Source organism: Centropristis striata, chromosome 6 (genome assembly GCF_030273125.1).
Source record: "Centropristis striata isolate RG_2023a ecotype Rhode Island chromosome 6, C.striata_1.0, whole genome shotgun sequence".
Taxonomy (NCBI): Eukaryota; Metazoa; Chordata; class Actinopteri; order Perciformes; family Serranidae; genus Centropristis; species Centropristis striata.
The window spans coordinates 21474478-21496688 of NC_081522.1; the positions used below are offsets into that span (position 1 = coordinate 21474478).

A 22211-nucleotide genomic window follows, 5' to 3' on the forward strand; every position below is an offset into this window, starting at 1 on the left:
CACACACATTCTTGTACTTCTATCTTTGTGAGGACCCTCATTGTAATAGTGAATTCCCTGGCAAGATTATAATAGTTTTGGATTTTTCATTAGTTTTAGTTTTAATTTTGTTATGAATTTTTGTTTTCAAATTCAGTTAGTTTTTGTTAGTTTTAGTTTTTTGTAATGGATTATTTGTTGGGTGGGAGATTAAAAGAGGTCACAGTAAATTTTGCCTTTATTTCCTTTTATTATCCATCTTCATTATGTATGAAAAAAGTTGACAAAGATGAAAATGAAGGACATTTTTACTATAATTTTAGTTAGTTTTGTAACCACACAATACAGGTTCAGTTAATTATCATTATCATGTAACCTTTAATCCTTAAAAAATGTCTGATATCTCAAAAAAGCCTTTAAAGAAGTGAGGACCGGCCGAAATGTCCTCACTTTGCAAAAATGTCCTCACTCTGTTGGTTAAAAACGTGTTCTGGTCCTCACTACGTAGGAATTACAAGAACACACACACACACACACACACACACACACACACACTCTTTCCTAACTCTTATTTCATGCTTTCAGCATCTTTCTGTCTTTCTTGCTTTCCACCTCTGTGACTCCCTCCCCCTCCCCCCTCCCTCCTCTCTGAGTGGGATTTGTGATCTAAGATCAGTGCGGCCGTAATGCCCTTCTCAGTAGACTGACAGATGATACAGCCTGCCCTTTGGGCTCCAGTCGGAATGGCTACAGATCAATACCCGAGCTGGCTGCCTGTCAGCATTCACACAAACACGCATGCTCGCACATGCACACACACACACACACACACACACACACATGCAAAAGGCGTTCACGTGCAAAGGCTAGCATCAAAGCTCATGTGAGCCGGCTGGCATTTACCGGAACAGGACCTGGATGTGTGCATCACAGCAGGAGGGGACATTCCCGGGATAGTTCCCAGCGTTGGTTGGAGCATGACGGAGCTGAGGAATTCTGCAAACAGATTCCTCTGGCTCCGCCCCGGCTGGTTACATTAAGCGGTTTTGGATGGACGGACTGGGCGACTGAGCGAACAAAGCAACAGGTTAAAGAAATAATGACGAGGTTGAAGTGTCTGCGTAGTGTGTGTGGTCATTTAAACTTTGGGGGAGAATGTGTGTGTGGTCATTTGTGAGTGACACCTTACTGTGCTCGCGTGCCAGTAGTGGTTTGGGTGAGACTAGCTGAGAATGAGCAGTATAAATTAAAGGTTTAGGCAAGAATTCACTCACTTAAACCTACTTAAAACCTGACTCCAAAATAGTTTGGATGTTTTATCAAATGTGAATTTTTAAAAAATCCATAAAATTCAGAATTTAAAACAAAAAATTTCAGTCATTATGTCAGTTTGAATATAAACTATGTTGTCTTTATACAGTTTTTTATTGAATATATGTCACAAAGGATCAGCAAATTCCCAATTTAGGGTTGTACAACATTGTTATTACGTATAATTCAACATAAGTATAGTTCTGTATAGATCTGTCATTACATTTTCACCACACACTTAATGTGGCCAAAATAATTCAAAATAATGATATTGAGAAACAGAACTCTGAATATAGCAAGGTAGAGATAGTCTATAACCACAACTGTACAAAAGCTTATAAAACAAAGAAACAGGAACTATTTAAGAGGCGCTGGAATATTTAAAAACAATATTATCATCATCAATATTTATCACAGTTATTGTCAGCACTAGCATATCTAACATCATTAGTTTTGAATGAGAATTTCCATAAAAAAAATATGGGAAAAAAGCTTGAAATCACACATACTGTTTCTTGATATGTAGTATGAGGTCACTTTTCTCTATTTTAAATATTTTTTTTTTTTATAATAGCTCTGATGAGCTTGCTCATGCACAAATATGCAGAGTAATTACCCTCCTGGTTGGAGAAATTAGAAATCCCTCTCCATCCAAAACAGGACATGCAAATGTTGAAAATATTCCGTGCAACCTTATGAAAAGCCTTATTTTTCATTAATATTCATTCAGAGGAGCGAGTCATCATATTGCATTGTTATGAGACAGACTTACATGCAAACAGTTGCACATACATACATACATATTGTTACATTATTTATGTTGACAATAAAAAGCTGTGGAGGAACCAATTTCATGTCAAATGGGAGGCTTTCGGAGAACCAAACTTAATTGCTCATCCATTCCAAATACTCTGAGCCTCTGTCTGCACGCTCACACCATCTCTCCTGACAGAACCCATGTGTGTTGACCTATGCAAATAAACTGCGTCCAAGCCGGAGCATGTATTGCCATCATTACGTTATGTATTGCGTCATTGATCCCCGCTACATAAATAAAAATGAGACGCGTATAAATAATTCAACCACAGATTTGACACATGGAATTACACCGACACCCCCCAACGCTCAACTTGTCTGCCACCTCCCTCCTCTCAAGCAGGCGGTAATTTATTGTCTCCCACTGCCATAGTAGAGTCAATCAATAGCCAATTAAAGACAGGCATATAAGGTCTCCGGTGGCCACCAGTGCATGTGGTGCTGTTTGGCCGGGGAAATAAATATGTAAATGGTTCAGTGGCGGAATAGCATCAGTCAGTATCTTTCAGCGAGTATAACAGGAGGGATATCAATAACACCCCCCGCCCGTCTCTCTGACCAGCAAGGCCACTGCTGAGAGGCTGAGAGGACCAAAGGGTGCGTAACCTGCAGGCTGAGACCGTTTGTATGTGTCCTTGTGTGTCAATATAACCAAATGATATGCTGGTTCAAGAGCAGACACACATACAGAACATGCATGCACTAATTATGGCCGTAAAACAACATGTACACAGCGAAACAACCCTGGCTACAAATGCATGCAGTGTTGTTTTTTTGCCTAATTGCACATTTAATCACACGGAACACCAACCTTACAGGACTCGTGGTCCCTCTCTTTCTCTCTCAGTGTTTCTCTCCTGCACAGAAACTCTCTGCAACCTTCCATGGTGAGAAAAGCAACAAGCAGGATACAGCTGGTCGCAGACATGTGGAAGATATAGATTCAATCTCTGACAATCCAAATGAGATGTAAGAGTAACGCTGGAGATGCCAAGCCAAAGCAGCAACAGACAAGTGAAAATACAAGTGTTTCCCTGCAGACAACACTGCAAACATGGAGGATTTTGAGGCTATCATCTGATTCTGCATTATCTTGTGTTTCTATGTAAGTAATATATACACGCTTTTATATAAAAACAGAGATGGGAAGAGCCCCTTCAATTAAATCCAAATGATCATAAAAAGAATTACCTATTAATCCTTCATCTACAATAGAAAATCCCTGTTAATGCTTAGAATAATATGGAATTGGCATTATCACATACATTTTAGCAATTTAGTAGCCTAATTTAATTAAAAGTGCTGTTTGATCTGCTACAGAAGGGTGTCTGTAATCTGCTGCCAATCCTTAATTAAAGCAGGAAATCAATAACAAGAAGGCACGATTAACAGAATATTGATCCTTCAAGGAGAAATTGACTTTATTCTGAAAAAGGATTTAGTGAAATGAAGGCTACTTAAATCCTTTAAAGTGTCAGTAGAGCACAGATGCATTGAGCAGCTTGGACAGGAGAGGAAAAAAAGTGTGCACATGTACTGAATTACTTTACTCAGGGAAAATGTTATGTGTATTTACACTTCTACTCCACTACATTTCTATCTGACAGCTATGGTTAATAGTAACTTTGTGTAACAAATATCACCAACACAAAGAGTTCTCTCTGATTTCTGAGTACTTTAACTTTGGATAATTTCAGTGTTAATAGTTGTTTCACATCTACTTAAGTCCAATTCTGAATCAGGGCATTTTTACATTGTGGTATTTTTATTCTTTAAAGTAAAGAACCAAGATCTCCAACCTAAAAGACAGAATAGACCATCTGTCAATAGCACCCATAACAACACATATGAGCAGAGCGTTCCAAAAAAGACACACACATCACTGTACATACACATATGGTTAGCGGTTGTAAAAAAGGCTGTAGTTTCTGTGAATTTAGGCTATGTTTACATGATGACGATCTGAAATGAAGACGCAAAAGTGGCGTCGCGTCTTCACTTTTTATTCCTCGTTTAGACGAGCATTTTCGGGAGGAAATCTGCTGCATACGGTGACGCAAAAGTGTGTGAATTGGATTGTATGCAGCCAGGCGGCATCACTTAAAGCAGGGTAGTCAAACTCTGGCCCGCGGGGCAATACCAAATTATTATCTTATTATTGTACTATAAAAGCTGACCCGCCGGTATTATTCAAATCCCACAATGCCCTGCTGTTGTTTTGGCGCGTCAATCAGGACAGGACCCAGAAACGCTCCTCTGTGACAGTCGTCATAGCAACTTCAAGCTAGAGCTGTCTCCCAGCTACCCCTTCCCAAAAATGGCGAAAAGAAAGGCAGAATTTATTAACCTGTTGAAAAAGTTTATTTTGATATTTAAATCAGAAGGATGCAAATAGAAAAGAGGCATACGATTTTTATTTAATTTTTATTTAATAAATTAATGACATTGATGTGTTTTTTATTTGAAATTTCATTTTGCATGTCTGCACTATTTAGTTATATATTGTATGTTTATAAGCGTTGCTGGTTCCATATTTAATGTTAAAGCAAAACATGTTTGGTATATATTAAAAGGTTTATTTGTTCAATGTTGGCCCGCGATTTTATTCAAGTTTTAAATTTTGGCCCATTGTGTATTTGAGTTTGACACCCCTGACTTAAAGCCATAAGAGCATCTTTGGGCATGTGGAAGTTTTCACACCACACATTTTCATCAGCTACTCCTTCCACAAAGTTCTCCACCATCACTAGATCTCCCAGGTCTCGTCCAAAGCCGTCTGGCTCGCCTCCGACCAATCGGTGCATCCAAAATGTGATGGAGGTAATTCCAGATCCTTCTCTGTTCACTAATACTATCTGTACATATCCTGTACATTTGGTGGAAAGACTCCTGGAAGTTTATTAGAGCTGCCAGAGCAGCTTGAAGGTCCCACGCATGGAAATAATACCAAGTTTGTTTATTGAAATAGTCAGTTAAAAGTAATGATAAATAGTTTGATAAAAGTCATGGATATACAGTTCAAAAACTTGGCGAAAAGTAATAATAATCGGATTAAATAATCTCCTAAAGTATGAGAATAAATAGTTGAAATTGGTAGCTAAAAGTAATAACGGTATAAAAAATAATTTAAAATACTGATATAAATGGTGTCATGAGTGAGTAGTTTGTCAAGTGCTCGAAATTTCTAAATCACCTTAAGCATAATTTTCTGTATTTTATGTTCTGTAAAAATATTTTCTTATCAGTGAATATTGGACAGACAGTCACTGATATGTCTATGATAGTCCAATATCAGTCTTGCTCTATTAAACAGTTGAAAAAGTCAGTTATAAGTAGAGGTCGACCGATATATCAGCCGGCCGATATATCGGGCCGATATTTGCGTTTTTTAACTGTATTAGCATCGGCCGATATGTGCGTGCATTCAGAGATCAATTAGCCTATTTCACTGAGCCAACAGCAGACAAGGCTTGGTGCAACATCTCCATTCTCTGGTGAGCTGCTGCTGATACCAGAAAAAAAAAAAAACACATCAAATATGTGGATCATCTGAGGCACCACCACCTCCAGGCCTAGAACAGCATACACATTGTTTGCTAACTGTTAATATGTTTTGTTTGTTTTGTAAATAAATGTTTATTTCATTTGTTTAAATTGAGACTTGTGTAACATTTGTTATCATTGTGTCATTTTTATCATGTTAATGGAGGGACAAAAGGCAATATCGGCTTCAAGAATCGGCCCAAAAAAATCGGCAGCACATATCAGGGATCGGTTAAGACTGATGTCAAAATAATTGGAATCGGCATCGGCCTTAAAAAACCTGTATTGGTCGACCACTAGTTATAAGTAATAGATACATGGTTGAACTACAACCATGAACAAGCCTAAACACTGAGGGTTTAATTGTATGAAAAGAAAATGTAAATAATACTTATATATATAATTGACAGAGACTTTGATTAGCTGTCCTCCAGCACTAAATACCAGAGCCAGCAGCTTCCTGTTCATTATAAAGAGGTACTTGGGGATGAATTTAGTTTGATGAACTGCATACTGACCCCCCTGGTAATGGAAACTCCTGCAGAAAAAATGAAATGTGGTTTGAGGGGTGCAGCATAACACAGTGAAGCATTACACAGGAAAACAGCCATCCGACTGTCAAGCACATGCACACAAACATATAGCGACCATATGTGTGTGTGTGCTGCAGCCTGTAAAGCTTTACAGGATGCCAAGACTTGTGTAATAGAGCTGCAGTGTGGGAAGGTGATGTGCAACACACAAAACCCTGACCCTTTCAATCCAAACCTCCTGTGAATAATCTCCTGCCGTGGAACTTTACACCTCCATAAGGGGCCTCTTCAGCACTCATCCCCTTGCATGAATAGCATTGCAGCCTCTCTCACCCGCTGCCCATCTCTGTGTCTCTCTCGCTCCACATTCCTCCTTGTGCTCGGCCGTGCCACCACAGGCGCCGGCGAAGAGCCTGACAGTTCAGCCCCGGCTTTGATCTCAAGGCACAGGTTATCTGTTGCCTGGCTAATTTTAGTTAGCCCCTTTAAACTTCGTCTCTCTTTGAAGAGCAGGTACCGCGCAACAGGGAGCTCTGGGTGGTTATCAGTGTGGCTGCTACACTTTCAGGGGATTCACCCGCACATGTATGGAGGGTCTACTGTAACCTGGACACCTTGCTAAATCTTTATCTTAATCAGCTGTGCGCGCAGAGAAAATCCCAGGTGCAACAGCGTAGGCTGGAATGAAAGAAATGTGAAAGAAACTGTGTGCTTTTTCCATATGTGTGGGTTTGTCGAATAAACAGAGCAATACACACAAGGTGTTCGAGGAGGAGTGCTGCCGAATCCTCCTGGGTAATTAGAGGCTCAGTTTCATTTTGCTGCGATGTTAACAGATTGTCATTGCAGATGGAGCAGGGGTGCGGCAGGTGAAAGCAGAACTCTTACCTTTCCTCAGAGGATGAGAAGTAGGAGGAGAGACTGTCTGAACCTCAAGCTGGGCAGGTCAGAAATCTGCAAAAACAAACAGTGAGTCAGTCAGTTTGTGGTCTTACGGCCAGTGAAACTTGAAATATCACACTTGAGTTCATTTCTTCTTTTTATCTACAGCTTCATTTATTAAATTAGTCAACCAGTGGGCATTCTCATACAAGCTGGTGTTCGCTGCCTCCTCTACACCCGATGAATTATAATGTCCTGAAGAGAAAAAAATCTTATTCAAACAATAAAGCAGGAACGCAGCATCAGAACAGCCTGGAGTAGTTATTAAAATTTGAACAGCGTCCACAGCGCAACCTCGGGCAGAGTGTGTTTACAGCAGGTTACACAGCAGAACACTTAAGTTGTCTCCCCGTGATTTTACAGTATGGTCGGCCAGCTGGTCCGAGCCCCTCTGAAAACATTAAAGCCCTTAGAGGGCGACCCTGCACGCATGCAGCAGAAAGCAGGAACACGGGGCGACATGTCGGGGTGAAAGGGCGAGGCTTGAAAGCGAACGCAACTGTCCGAATCACACCTATGTAGCAGCGCACATATGCAATTCTCTTTCTGTATCCTTCTATGCTTGTCTTTGTCAAGCACACTACTGAGATCAAACACATGCAGCGGGCATACCACCAAAAAAAAAAAAAAAAACACAGGTACACAGCCGCACAGTCAAGGAAGGCAACATGGAATATCAAAGCGCTACTCTTGCTCTCCAGCATGAATGATGGTTCTCCAGGAGCCCTCTTCAGATGAGAGGAGCAGGAGGTGTCTGCAGGCTGATTTAGCGCCTCAATCTCCTACAAGAGGGGTCACTTTTTTCCCCACACGATGACTTACGAGGGCACAGCCGCTGCTTTCATTTCCATTTTATTGTGAGGAATGGTGGCTAAAGTTTCCCCCTCTATCTGTTGCAGAAGCTGTTGCACAAGCTCACCGAAGGACAATGGTCGACGTCAGTGCCAGAGGGGCTATTTCTGTATGTCAATGTCATGTTCTCTACAAGGATGGCGCTTGTATTTCGATATGTCTTCAATTTCCAGCACAATCTATTCAAGGTTTATCTTTTGGAGATTTGAGAAGAGCTGAAATGTTCGTATGTGCGCAGGAGGACACTGCAAAGTCAATGTCCATTCAAGCACATTGTCTGAGGCTTCGGAGCTTGATTGATAGGGAGTGCACACACTGTATCCCTCCAGTCAGGTGTGAACCTCACTATGTTCATCAGAATTGTCTTACTCTAAGACTTTTCTCCATCTTTTCACAAGATCTTTTCATTACAAACACATTTATTATACGAAGGCGGCGACATGACTGAATGAATTTGCTTCAGGGTTTTCAATTTCTATCAAAAGATACAACGTTTAAAGACCTAAGGTCAGAGTGAGAGTGGAAAGCACTGTGTGGCTGGGTGGGCACGCACAACAGGGGCAGAAAAAAGCAACGAGAGGAGAGTGAGCATGCTATTTATGTAGCAGGAGGTGAGGACTGATATAATAAGGAAACCGAGAGATATCGAGAGGCAGAGAGGGAGAAAAACAGAGTGATCAATAGAGGCAGAATGTGCCAACCGCTGTACAGAGCGAACCAAAGAGTGACACAGCAGGCAAAAACAAGACAGTTTGTTCCTCCCATTAGCGGGCACGATTAATTAGGGCTCCATTGGCGCACTGTGTAACAAGACAAATATAATTACATTACACCATTACTCCTCATCATTATGAGCTCGCCTCCTTCCTGTTCCCTCGGGGGCTGCGGACAGCCAACTGGACGGCCAATTCTAAACAGTGTCCATGGAAAAAAAAAAAAAAAACCAAGATGGCTGTCAGCATTCATTTAGCACAAAGTCCGGAGATGGATGTTGGTTTCTGGTCATCAGGCATCATGCAGCAGAGTTAGTAATGTTCCTATAGCTATAAACAGACTGTAATTTGGCTTGAGATGTGATCACTCACTCTCTATGAGCTATATTTACCATCTGTGGCCCTCTACCCTGTTTGTGTGTGTGTATACAGCATGTAAAGCATGTGTGTATGAGTGCATGTGCGCCTCCTGCAGCAGCCATGATGATAGCTAGTTATCTTGAGAGGCGTACATGGCATTCTGTTTTACACAGAGGGTCTTCTCACAGCTCTGTGGCTGTTTGCATGAAAGCATTGAAACACAATTCCTCAAGATCCGACAAAAAAAGAAAGATGACCTTGGCATTCCAACGCCTCTGTTCTCGAGACGAATCAAGAATGTAAAAAAACAAATTTCACACTCAGAGGGACACTTAAAGGCTCTCAAGGTGTCATTTTTTTTTTTTTTTTTACAGACTGGAAGTATAATATGTGGGCTCGCAATGAAAACCACAAAGCAAATAACCTTGTTTTAATAAGAAAGCGAAAGGGGAGAGATGTTGAAAAGCCGATGCTGTGCTGTGTGCGGTAATGGGGTATCATTTGTCTCATGGGAGAGAGCGGAGCCCTGCAGCTGTGGCGTATGCAGAGCTCACACAGCTGTGAATGAGGCGGCGTCGGCCAGTGTTGGCACACAGTGGCAAGTCAGCTGAGAACGTCTGGCTTTCAGTCAGGAACTGCGGTGCTGCTGTACAGACAAGCATTGAGATAAAACTTACTGCGCTCTGGATAATGGCAATATTCAAGGTGAACTGTTGGTATAAGTGGTGTCTATTGAAACAGTTTATACGGACATAAAAATGGACTGCTAGATTAATTTTAGTCATTCTTCAGGCAGGAATGCCAAAAATCTAGTTGTGAAACATTTACTGAAATGAGTGTGAAGCAGGCTGTTTTGGCTTTTTTGTGCCTCCATGAATCACGCCATCCCAGTTTAACACCCTGTAAGGATTATGACAGCATGCTGCAAAAAGCGTGCCATCCATTCCACACTCAATCTGCTTTTCCTGCATAAAAAATGCATAAATTGGGTCACTTCAATGCTTAATCTTAGTTCCATGTGCAGTTTTGGAAGCGAAATTGAAATGACAGAACATGGAACCGTGCACATTCGGGTAAAATGAAGCTATCATTCCTTTACGGAGCTGACAGATTATTGATTGTTCCTTGGCTAAGCCTTGAGGTTATAACCATTGCCTCACATGCCTGCATGAGCATGTGTGTGTGTGTGTGTGTAAAGGTGTGAGAAACTGTCATGTCGCTGACTCTGCTGTGTTAACACAGCCTTAAGGCCAGAGGACCATCATCTGTAAAATAAAATTACTCTGCATATCTTCCCCCTCCCTTTCCCTCCCTTCTCTTTTTTTCCTCCATAGGACATTTGCACCCAACAGCTGTCCCTTCATATCTGTCTGCTCAGATCAATGTCTTTCCGCCATCCCTGTATCCTCTCCTTTGCCCATGTCAAGGTTTCTCAGGCCAAAGCTTCCCCCACAGTGAATGCTGTCCTGGCTTAATCCCGCTCTATAGCGCCGAAGGGGGAGTTAACTTTACTTTCCAAATCCACGACAGCTGCGCTGGTGAGATCGGGACTCTTGGTCCCTCGTCTCTTCGCATTGTCGTCGTGCCTCGGTCTCGACCGGGTTTTCGGCTCTTCGCGCCATCGTTCTTGGTCCGGATGGGGCATGGAGTTGCATGACGCCTTCGCCAAGGAATGCTGGAAAGGAGCCAAGACAGATCCCCTTCCATGGAGCGTACAAGCAGCGCGGATGCTTGAGCAAACACACACACACACACACACACACACACACACACACAGACTTCTTCTGGCACCATGAGGATGTGAAAATGAAAAACGTAAAACAAGGGGATCTTGGGATGAAGCAGACAGCTTAACTTTGACTTGCTTTACTGTACTTCCAGCCATGTATGGAAACCACACGACTTCCATCAGAAATGTGCATGATTAAGGCAGGTACTTATCAGACTGAATTGCTGTGTAACTAAAGACAGTGGGTGGCTTGGCTGAGCTCTGATTGCAGGCTGATGTGAGAACGGGAGGGACGACTGTAGGCTCTGGCACTGGGCCAAACTGTGTGGCATTGCTGAGTGATGAGATACATGCCTGGAGGTTCCTGCAGAAGCTGAATCATAAGAGTCGGGCCAGAATTCAACGGACAGCTTTAAGCATGCAATTACTTCCTACATGGAGAGCGAGAGAGAAAAAAGCTGTCAACATAGCTACAGTACAGATCTTCAATTGCATAGAGAACAGAGAGGAAATAGAGTTTGGTCTGTCAATGGGCTGTGATTATGATAATGGACTTGTTTCCATTTAGCTTGCTTGGTATAGTTCACATTTCCATTCTCTCTTTTTTTTTCTTTTTTTTTAACACATGAAGGAAGCAATCATAGGCTTCAACCCTTCATTATTTTACTCTGAGTCACATTTTATCAGCTGTTCTTTAATAGGCAATTTAGATGACAATAGCTGCCTCTACACTTTCTAATCTTGTGTATTATGATGTCACCTTGATCCCACACACACATATGCTGTTAGAGAGGGTTCAGGGGTCAGCTGTGGGTCAAGGTTCATGGTGTGCTGGGGAGGAAGAGTTACGACAGCTCTGCTCCATCTCATCAGCCCAACTGTCAACTCACACAGCGTCATTTATCTGTGAAAGCCTCCGTGTTGAACACACAACGCCATGGGTGGGCAAATCATCACTATGGATGCGCTACTTCACACTTCAAAGAGATGACTGTAGAATAGGGCACAAATTGAGCTGACAGTAAGTATGGGCCACTGCTAAACATTTATAACATCGCTGGTCAGAGTAAATATTAATATGTTTTTTTCTGTTTGTGTGTGTGTGTGTGTGTGTGTGTGTGTGTGTGTGTGTGTGTGTGTTACTGCAGAATTGATGTGGGCTCCTCTAAAACAGGCCCAGAACTGGAGATGGATGGGGAGCCAGATTAAAATGAAAATGAGCCAATTAAAAACTCCTCGTCGAACAAGACTCCCACAAAAAAAAAAAAAAGGCACAAGACACAAACGGCGACAGGGAATATAACTTAATTAAACAAACATAGTTATGGTTTACTGGCCTGACTAATTGCTTAAAACCATTTCACAGCTATGTTCCCCTTGTAAGGAAGGCTTTTTGTTTATAAAATAACTTTTACCCTTTTAAACTACCCTGAAGTTTAGGTTTCCAGCAGGGTATGTAGTGCCCGTGGAACAGATGGCTATCTTACTGGGAAACATGTGGCATGGAGCACAACGATGTTAGAAGAAGAGAGAGATACTGTATGGAGAGCCCTCAGGCGGGCTTGTTGTGATTATCGACGATTAGCCTCTCATTGGGCAAAGAAAGGAAAACTAATCTCCCAACATTAGAACTGGCCTGCACACCCCGCAGCAAGGTTCTGCTTTGTCATCAAGAGCCGCTTAAGTGCTAAATGCTTCCCATTCTGCCTTTTTTTGACACTAAGGGTGTGCAATCCAATTCAATTGTCCTGCAACAAAACTGCCATCCGAGGCGCACAGTGGTGTAATTGTGTAGACGAAGACGATATCAGAGATGTTGATCTTGTAGTTTGTGGTTTTGTTACATGTATTCACCCTTGAGGGATGAGTGAATATAAGGCACACCTCACAGGCTTACCCATAGACCTGGAGAAAATATGAAAGCAGTCTCTGTGATGTCACTTATACGTTTCTAAGGAGTCAGCCAAGAAGGGTAAGGTGTTGGTTTCCATTTTCATACTGTCCATTTGTGATTCCAAAAGTAAGATTTAGACGTTGACAAAACAGCTTTGGGTAACGCTTTATATTAAGGTCCTTGTAATAACTATTAATTAACAAGTAATAAGGCCCTTGTAAGTCCTTACAAGATGCTTATTAACATTATTGTGTGTTTATAAGCTTATATAAGTGTTAATAATGGCATTATAAACACCCAGGACCCACCCATTATGTCTTTGCCATGCCTTTATTAATCTTATTTTGTTTGCTTATTGATATTAAAATATACTTTATTGCTCATCTATTATTATACTTTGCAACTACCGGATCTAAAGCGAGAACAATGCCTTATTACTTGTGAATTAATGGTTATTGAGGACCTTATTATAAAGCGTTACCCAGCTTTGTTCTTATGACAATAAAATTAGTTAATCCATCAGTGAATTGGTTTATCAAAGAAGCACAGCCTGTCACACGCGTTCATATCAATTGCAAAACCAACTCACAAAAAACCTTGCAAAAATTATTGTTGGATTTATACATTTCCAAAAGTCCTCAAACTCCTCATGTGGGATGAATGCGTCTGTCACTAAAAGTAACCAACTTTAAGCTTAAAATGGTGAACTTTCACTGGAATAACTTTATTCTGCATATTTTATTCAGAAATTTGCCACAAATAAACCGTTACAGCACTAACGTCACCCTGTAAAAACACTGTTGTTGTTAATGACCCATTGGCACGGATGAAGGTGTCAACTTGTCAGCCTTTGTTTCAGTCTCTCCCCCTCTCTCTCTCAGGCACTGAGCTGGCTCACAGGGAGGCTTTTAAGAGAAATCGAAAATTCATTTTTGTGACACTGCCATTTATCACTAGCCTGATTTTGACCCCCACTTGCAAGCTAACCAGGTCAACAGGCACACACGGAAAATGTTCTAACATCCAAAGATTGCTCTGTGTATACGTCTCTCTGTGTTCCATGCTGGCTTCACTTTTCAGCAATGCAGGTTGCTGCTTGGTTTATCCTTCATAGCTCAGGGTCAGTGTGCTGTCAACTCTGAAAACTGTGAAAGGTAAAGACATCTTTTCGGATGAATATTTTTATTTTCATTTTGCTTTTTCGGAATTCTCCATGGTCTCAGTGTCTGAGATGAGTTTGTGTGTGGGTGGTAAACAAACAGATGGTCTTTAAGAAGGCATGCAGAATGCTCAATAAATGCAAAATAAAAATCACAATGAAGCACAAAAAGATAGAGCTATGACAAGTTATGACAAGTGAAACATAACAAGTCATTATATTGATAGAAACATACTGTTTAATGAGGTGACTCCAATTACAAAATCCCATTGTTAGAAGTAATTTGTAGGGAACCCATGCATGCTGCACATGGCAGATATATATGCCATATGCTAATGCCACATGTGTCATCATTCATCACTAAAGTGTTATCATATTAATTCATGAAACTATGTACTATCATTGCAGACCTGTGCTTTCATAGACTATCAATGAAGAACTGCAACTATTCATCCATTTTAGCTTGTCTGCAGAATCCAAAGCCTCTGTTTTTACCGACATCCCACAGCCAGGTTTTCAGTGTCAAATGCCAGTTCATCCTACGCAATGTCAGCTGGCACGGTTTATAGTTTACTTTTATTTGCACATATTAAATGCCAGCTGTGAAGCAGCAAGCCGATAACAGGCCCAGCATTCACTCTCCAGGCTCTCGTCCATCCAGCAATTGCAACAGAAATGCTTTTTTCCATGTTCCCCTGCAGATGAGGCACTTAATCTGTGCAAACATTGGGACTAGTCTAGTTGACCTGCATTGATGAAGGTAGGTTAAAACCTTTTTTGTAAATGGAAAACAAGCCAAGAGGATTCCTTGATCGTATTGATCCTCACACCCAACTGTATCCACAGACTGAAGGCTGCAGATCTCCTGAATGCTTGACAAGCCTTTCCCCCGAGGCCTCGCTTCAACAAATAATCTCACAGTTTTCCACTTGGCACCCCTCCCCCCCCGTCCCCATACCTCTATCCCCTGTGGCCCTGGCCAACCGTGACTTTAGTGAAGAGAAGGTTTAGAGTCTCAGGGGAGTCATGAGAGCAGATTATCACCTCAGCCAGTAGATAAACAGCGGCCATCATGTACAATCATCACCAGGGGTTTGGATTGGATCCAGGTCTGATGTCCCTGGTGTATGTGTGTGTGTGTGTGTGTGTGTGTGTGTGTGTGTGCGTACGTGCCTAGGTTACCCACGTGGATAGAGTTTGCTTGTGTTCATCGTAGAACCAATGCCAAGTTGGCCCTTGCAGGCTCTTGCTGTTGATCCCCTGTCCTCCGTCCTAGAGGAATTTCCTTCCTGATCCAGCGTGCAATCAGAGGCATCTGCAGCGTCCACTTTGCCAGAATTCTTCCGTGTCCACCCCCCACCAAAACCGCACACAGACATGCTACAGCATCTGTTAGGGACACACTCATGCCAGGGAGAGGTGCAGCTGTGCACCCATCAACCCAGACACACATTTTTTTGGAAAGGCACTCAGCAGAGATCACTGCCTACAGGGGATAGGGAAGCAAGTGTTCCAGTGCTGCTGGGTCGAGCTGTCACCACCCGTGACCTATCAGAATCCAATCATCACTGACAAAGGCATATCATCACCAGAAAGCAAAGTTCACAGCCTTCTGTTGTGCTCAGCTCAGGACTTCAAACGCTGCCTGAGATTCCAAAAGAATCTGAGATATTTGAGGTATGATTGATTTAATTTGTCTCAGATTCTCAGGACATTTAAATGAGCTTATTCACTTACCGATTTTTAAATGCATATTTGGTTGTGATGCATAACCAAAAGATAAGGAAAAAGCATCTTGTTCCTCCTCTGCTGAACATGCAAAGCCTCAACCCCTGTGCCCTGCCTTCCCTGACGGGGCGACAGAGTGGAAAATAGATGAACAGATTCTGGATGAACGACAAGAAACACATGATTTCGTCCGCCTCGAAATGTGGTATTAGGGGCTCATATCCTTCATGCTAATTTCCAGAGAGTCACTCTCCTCTTAGTAATGCCATACTGGATTTATAGCTGATAAAAACTCTATTATTTAATTTCTCTCCCCGAGTTTTAAATGAAGGTAATAGACAAGCTGGTGGTAAAGTCTTAGAGAAAGCGGGGGCTGGATGAACAGGGAGGAGGGGAGTGTGATAAGTGCGGACAGGGAACAGTGAGCAGCAGATGAAATATGTGCTTGGAAAACATAATTAGCAAAAAATGGCTGTCATACACTCTCTATCCCTCTGCAGTGCAGAGAACAAAACCCCACTTCTGACTGTCAAACACAGACATGGCAGACTAAAGCAATCCAACAGTTTCTCATCTTAATGCTCTATACATCTTGAGAGGGGATTATATTCACAGAGTAGCTATAGAAAGAACCATCACACAGTGTTTTGGGGTTTTTTTGTCAGAGGCACTACAGTGGATCGACAAAGTGTTCAGAAAAGATGACTCACAAAGATCTTAACATTGTATTCCACAGTGTAGATGACATCCTTGGACCAAAGAAACCCCAGGAGCCACATCAGTGGGGGACTCAGGCTGTCTGAGGGGCGGGGCGAAAAGAAAGATATGGCACTTCATTGTGTTTTCTCAATGTAAATGTCACCTTAGCTGGCATGCCATTTTGTTTCTCAATTGAAGGACACCCATTTGTTAACTTCTTTGCAATCTCTCTAATAAAGGGCAACGTCATTGGGTTTTCTCCATTTTAGGGCACCCATTACTGCATTATATCTCACTTATTTACTGGAAGGGCACCCTTAAAGACACTTTATTATGGTGTCTTCACTGGAAAGGTACCCTAGAAGACACTTAATTATGGTCTCCTCACTGGAAGGGCACCCTTAAAAACACTTTATTATGGTGTCTCCAATGGAAAGGTACCATAAAGGACACTTTATTATGGTGTCTTCACTGGAAAGGTATTCTAAAAGGCACTTTATTATTGTTCTTCACTGGAAAGGTACCCAATAAGCCCCTTTATTATGGTGTCTTTAATCGAAGGGCACCCTAGAGGACACTTTATTATTCTGTCTTCAGTGGAAAGATACCCTAAAAGACACTTTATTATGGTGTCTTCAATGGAAAGGTACCCTAGAAGACACTTAATTATGGTCTCCTCACTGGAAGGGCACCCTTAAAAACACTTTATTATGGTGTCTTCAATGGAAAGGTACCCTATAGGGCACTTCGATATGGTGTCTGTCTTCACTGGAAGGGCACCCTAAAAGGCATTTCATCACATATTATCCATCGTAGGGATACTCATTTTGTTTTAATTTTTAAGAAAAAATGTAACATGGTGGCAGCCAAAGTAATGGTCAGCCCGCTGCCGCCTCACTGCGTCCACCAGTAGGCCCAATCCATAAACACAATGTGTATAAACAAAAATCATATAATTTCTTCACATATAAACAATTTATAAAGAAAGAATGTACACAACTCATGCATTCCTCAGACAAGTCCTATACATGGTTTTAGCTGAAATAGCTGCAGGTGATAGTGAGGTGAACATGAAATATTAATAATAAATGTCATTTATGATTTATCATTCTTTTTATTAACATCTGAGCCCTAATATCCCTGTTGATGATTATTTTATTTGAACTTGAATTGTTGAACACTTTCTAAAGCCTATTTCAATGTTTCTGCTATGAATTAATCATTGATTATGCCTCTAACGTTTAATTATAATGATGATTGAGATTTACCGGGCTATGGTTTGCAGAAACATGTGATGAATTAGTGGCATAGACGCTCCAAATAGCCTCTGCTGTGTGTAATGACAGCTGTTCTGGCACTGTTGGATAACCTCGCTGATGCAACAGAGACGTGAAATTGCACTTTCTTTGCTGCATTTCTCACTGAGGTCTAATGAGTGGTGGAGCGAGCACAAGTATCGATATAGAAATAAAAGGTTAACTCTTTCTACATCCATTTAAAACTGTGGAAGTGACATTGAGGCTTGAGCAGCTCCACAATGATTCAAATTTATAAAGCACAATCAATTATTTATAAATAAAAAAAATAATGTATATATCTGTCATTGGAGATACACGATGCATGAGGCCCCTAAGCCAGCTATTCTCAACCTTGGGGTCGGGACCCCAATTGGGGTCGCGAGATGATTTCTGGGGGTCACCAAATCATTTTGGAAGTCAGCTCTGTCTCCACTGAGTTTAAGTGTTCATGTGTTTCAGTGTTTTTGGTCATTTTGTGTCTTTTTTTAGTCATTTTGTGTTTTTTTTGGTCATTTTGTGTCTTTTTTTTTTTGGTCATTTTGTGTCTTTTTTTTGGTCATTTTGTGTCTTTTTTGGTCATTTTGTTTACTCATTTGGTCATTTTGTCTTTTTTTGTCATTTTGTTTACTTATTTGGTCATTTTGTCTTTTTTTGGTAATTTTGTGTCTTATTTTGTGTCTTTTTTGGTCATTTTGTTTCCTTTTTTTGGAAATTTTGTGTCTTTTTTATCATTTTGTGGTCAATTTGTGTCTTTTTTGGTCATTTTGTGTCTTTTTTTGGTCATTTTGTGGTCAATTTGTGTCCTTTTTGGTAATTTTGTTTACTTATTTGGTCATTTTGTCTTTTTTTGGTAATTTTGTGTCTTTTTTGGTAATTTTGTTTCCTTTTTTTGGAAATTTTGTGTCTTTTTTTGGAAATTTTGTGGTCAATTTGTGTCTTTTTTGGTCATTTTGTGTCTTTTTTTAGTCATTACATTTTTTTCTTTTTTTGGGTGATCTGAACTGTGAGATTCTGTTCAGTGAGGGGGGGTCGCGGACAACATGCATATTAAATGGGGGGTCGCGACTCAAAAAGGTTGAGAACTACTGCCCTAAGATGCTATTTTTTTAACCCTTTCCTACCGTATGTGCCCATTTCTGCCTAATTTCACATTTCTCTATAAAATTCTTAACAGCTACTTCTGTAAACATCACAGAACCATGGTTAATGTGTTAAACTAATGAAAACACTTGTACCATTAAATGTATAAGCATTAATTACTTGGTTTACTTATCTCCTTGAAAATATAAGACATAAAATGCACAATAAAAAGCACATTTTGTTTTACAATGAACCCACTATAATCTTAATTATGAAGCTTTTTACATATTCCATGATTCCCTGATCCACAAGTGGACTAAATTTAAGGTTGATATTTAAAAAGGCTCAGTAAACGAACACTCTACCTCAGCGTCCTTCTCCATGCTTTCACATTTCTCCCTCTGCCTCTTGTTCCCTCCTCAGACAAATTATTTGAACTGTGTTCTGTAATAAAAGTATTTACCATTACCTCGGCCTTGTCCCTACTGGTTACTGCTACTTCAATTCCAGAGCACACTTAATTATTTTCATCTAACAAATCTTCTATTACCTGACCATTATTATCTGTTCTCTCACTTCTCCGTAATACGTTATGAGCATTAAAATCCCCACACCATACAACATTATTTCTATTCTATCCTCCATTTACTCAAAGTTGATTAACTCTAGCCTTTCACACTGGTTGCCTTTTACTTTGAATATCACATATTCCTGTTCTCTTCCTAAACATTATGAAGGGAACTACTGTTACTCTCTAGATAGATAGATAGATAGATAGATAGATAGCTAGATAGCTAGATAGATAGATAGATAGATAGATAGATAGCTTTATTCATCCCCAGTCCGGTATTCAAGTACAATAAAATACAATAGAATAAAATACTGAGGTAGCATAAATAAAAACAACAATAGAAAAAAAACACAGAATAGAACAAGGACACTTAAGAAGTTAAAAAAGAAGATCAGTTGGTAGGTTGACAAGATGAAGGTAATTAAACTGGTGACATGATGGCAACAATGCTATAGTGACTCGACGGTATATAATAATAATAATAGTACAGTATATAAAATATATAATATAATATGTAATAATAAATAATAAACAATATAAAAATTAAATGAAAAATATAAATAAAGTAATTATAAGTAAAATAATATGATATATAATATATAATAATACTAATAATAAATAAGGCCGGTATAATAATAGTAGTAGTATATTACAGTATATAGTAACAACAGTAATAATAATAATAATGGCAGCAACAGAATATATAATAATAATAATAATAGTAATAATATTAATAACATAGCAAAGTGTACAAACTATAATATACAAACTATACTACAAACTATAATATATACTACTGGGGTAAATCTTTCCCCTTCACAATCAGGCTTGTGAACTTCTACTGAAGAATTAAAATTATTAGTAATAACAACCCACACATACTAATTCTCAACTTGATTATATGCCGAGCACATTCCTCACATCCAGTTTCAAAGCTATCATATCCCAGAGTGCACTGCAGTTTTAAAAATAGTCAGCATCCTCAGATGTTGCATTTATCACCCCTGCTTTAAAAGGTCACCCATTCTTCGTCTTTACCCGTACTGTACATTTCTTTGATCCGGCTGCTCTTTCAATGCCATTTGTTCTTTGTTACATTCTCTCCTCTTAAACTGTTTTTTTCTTTCCAGCCTTTCTTATCTGTTGCACCTCCACCTCTCGTCTTCACAGCCTCAAGAAGAAACACTGTGACATCCTCCACAGTTGGACACTTTGGCCTCACACCTTCTCCACACTCATATTCACACCTACAGTACCACTTCCTTTCTTTCCTATACATACGTTTAGACTTGTGCGGGGGAAAAACCCCCAATTAAAATACCTCATCGGCTTTGGCAGGAACTCTATTTCACTGATTCAGAGAATCCAGAGTATAACTCCTTTGGGAGAACCTTGGTTTCAAACTCTACCAGAATTGGTTTCAGCCTCCTTTTCGTTAAACTATTCCACGCCTTCCAGTTCTCCGCTACTTCCTTCATATTAACAGTAAGAGCTGCTTTGGGAATTACCCCCGTGCAATTGCCGGACCTTTGCTCCCCCCTACTCTTACTACTTAAGACTTTTCCGACATTAATCATATTCTTTTACTCCTCCATCTACACTTAAGTATTACACCCTATTAGCAAGTTTCCATTTCCCAAAACTCCCATATTTCACCTCTCTAGCTTGGCCTCCAATGATTTTGTTAGCTTTAGAAGATCACGTTTTTTTCCCCCCCTCTCTCCACTACATTAAGCAATCCTAAATTTGGGTCCCTCTCTGCCCTAACTCTCTGTTCAACAGACTCAGCTGGATAACTTTGGCCTTCAAATTAGGATTGCATGTATTGCAATATGGATTTTAAGGAGGTTTTGCTCAGAAGAAAAAAATGTTAATTGACACAAACATTTATTTGGAGTAAACAGCAATATTAATGTAATATTACGCTCACTGGCCACTTTATTAGGTACACCAGTTCAACTGCACATTAATGCAAATATCTAATCAGCCAATCACATGGCAGCAACTCAATGATTGTTGACGCTAGAGGTCAGAGGAGATTGGCTAGACTGGCTGGAGATGATAGAAAGGCAACAGTAACTCAATCTACAAAATTTCTAAAGAAATTTTGAGTGTGCTTGACTCTGGCCAGTGACTCTCACCCATACATAACTGACACTTCCGAGTAGTTTACAGTATGTTATCTCTACCGTTGCTTAGGGATGTGACAGGTCAAGCTTTCAACATGTGTGTGTGTTCATATGAGAAAATAGGCTGTGAAAAATGTACCATTGACAGTTTTCTTAGAAATATATAGAAAATTATAAATTATTTCTGTAGAGTGAGAAGCGCAGTTTTCAAATGTATTTTTTCAATTTTTTCTCTCCATCTCCACTCTAGCTATGATGTCATCCACTCAAGCCTCTCCATAAGGCAACATTGGGGGGATTTTTTGGCAAGTTTTTTGCCGAATAATTTGAAAACCGTTTGCCCAAACCCTTAGAAAAGTCATAGCACACTTGTCATGGCCAATCCGGTTGACTACCTTTTCAGTGTATGTGCAACTAAAACTCCAGGGAAGAAACATGAGGAATAAGAAGAAGCCCGGTGGATATTATAAAGTGTGCTCTCCAAGATGAAGAAGACCATCTCTGAACGCACAACACGTCCAGCTTTGGGCTACAGCAGCAGAACACCACACAATCACTTCATCAGGTACATCTTGCTAGCTAATAAAGTGGCCGGTGATTGTATATATTACACAGTAATTAAGTAGCATTTTATCGACATACGTTTAGTGTAAAAAATGTTGGTTTTTTTTATGTCTTTAAAGTGACATTGATGTATACTTCGTGCCCTCAGTTGTAATAAATATAGCAGGTAAGGCTGTGCCATATCGTATCGCTTAACGATAATATCGGTATTTTTTATTTATGGTTTAAAAAAATGCAAATCATGATACTGGCAACATTCCTACTTCTTGATGTAGTGGTTAAAGCCGTTTTAATCACAAAAAGCTACTTAG

General features: G+C 40.2%; 1 protein-coding gene across 1 annotated transcript in view; it reads right to left on the reverse strand.

Annotated features, from left to right (window-relative positions):
• tspan9a (tetraspanin 9a) overlaps positions 1 to 22211 on the reverse strand; it is a 241109-nt gene that overhangs the window by 162562 nt on the left and 56336 nt on the right. Inside the window, exon 3 of the mRNA XM_059334368.1 lies at positions 7071 to 7136. The gene's annotated coding sequence lies outside the window, so the exon portion shown is untranslated. The remainder of the gene's footprint in view (positions 1 to 7070; positions 7137 to 22211) is intronic.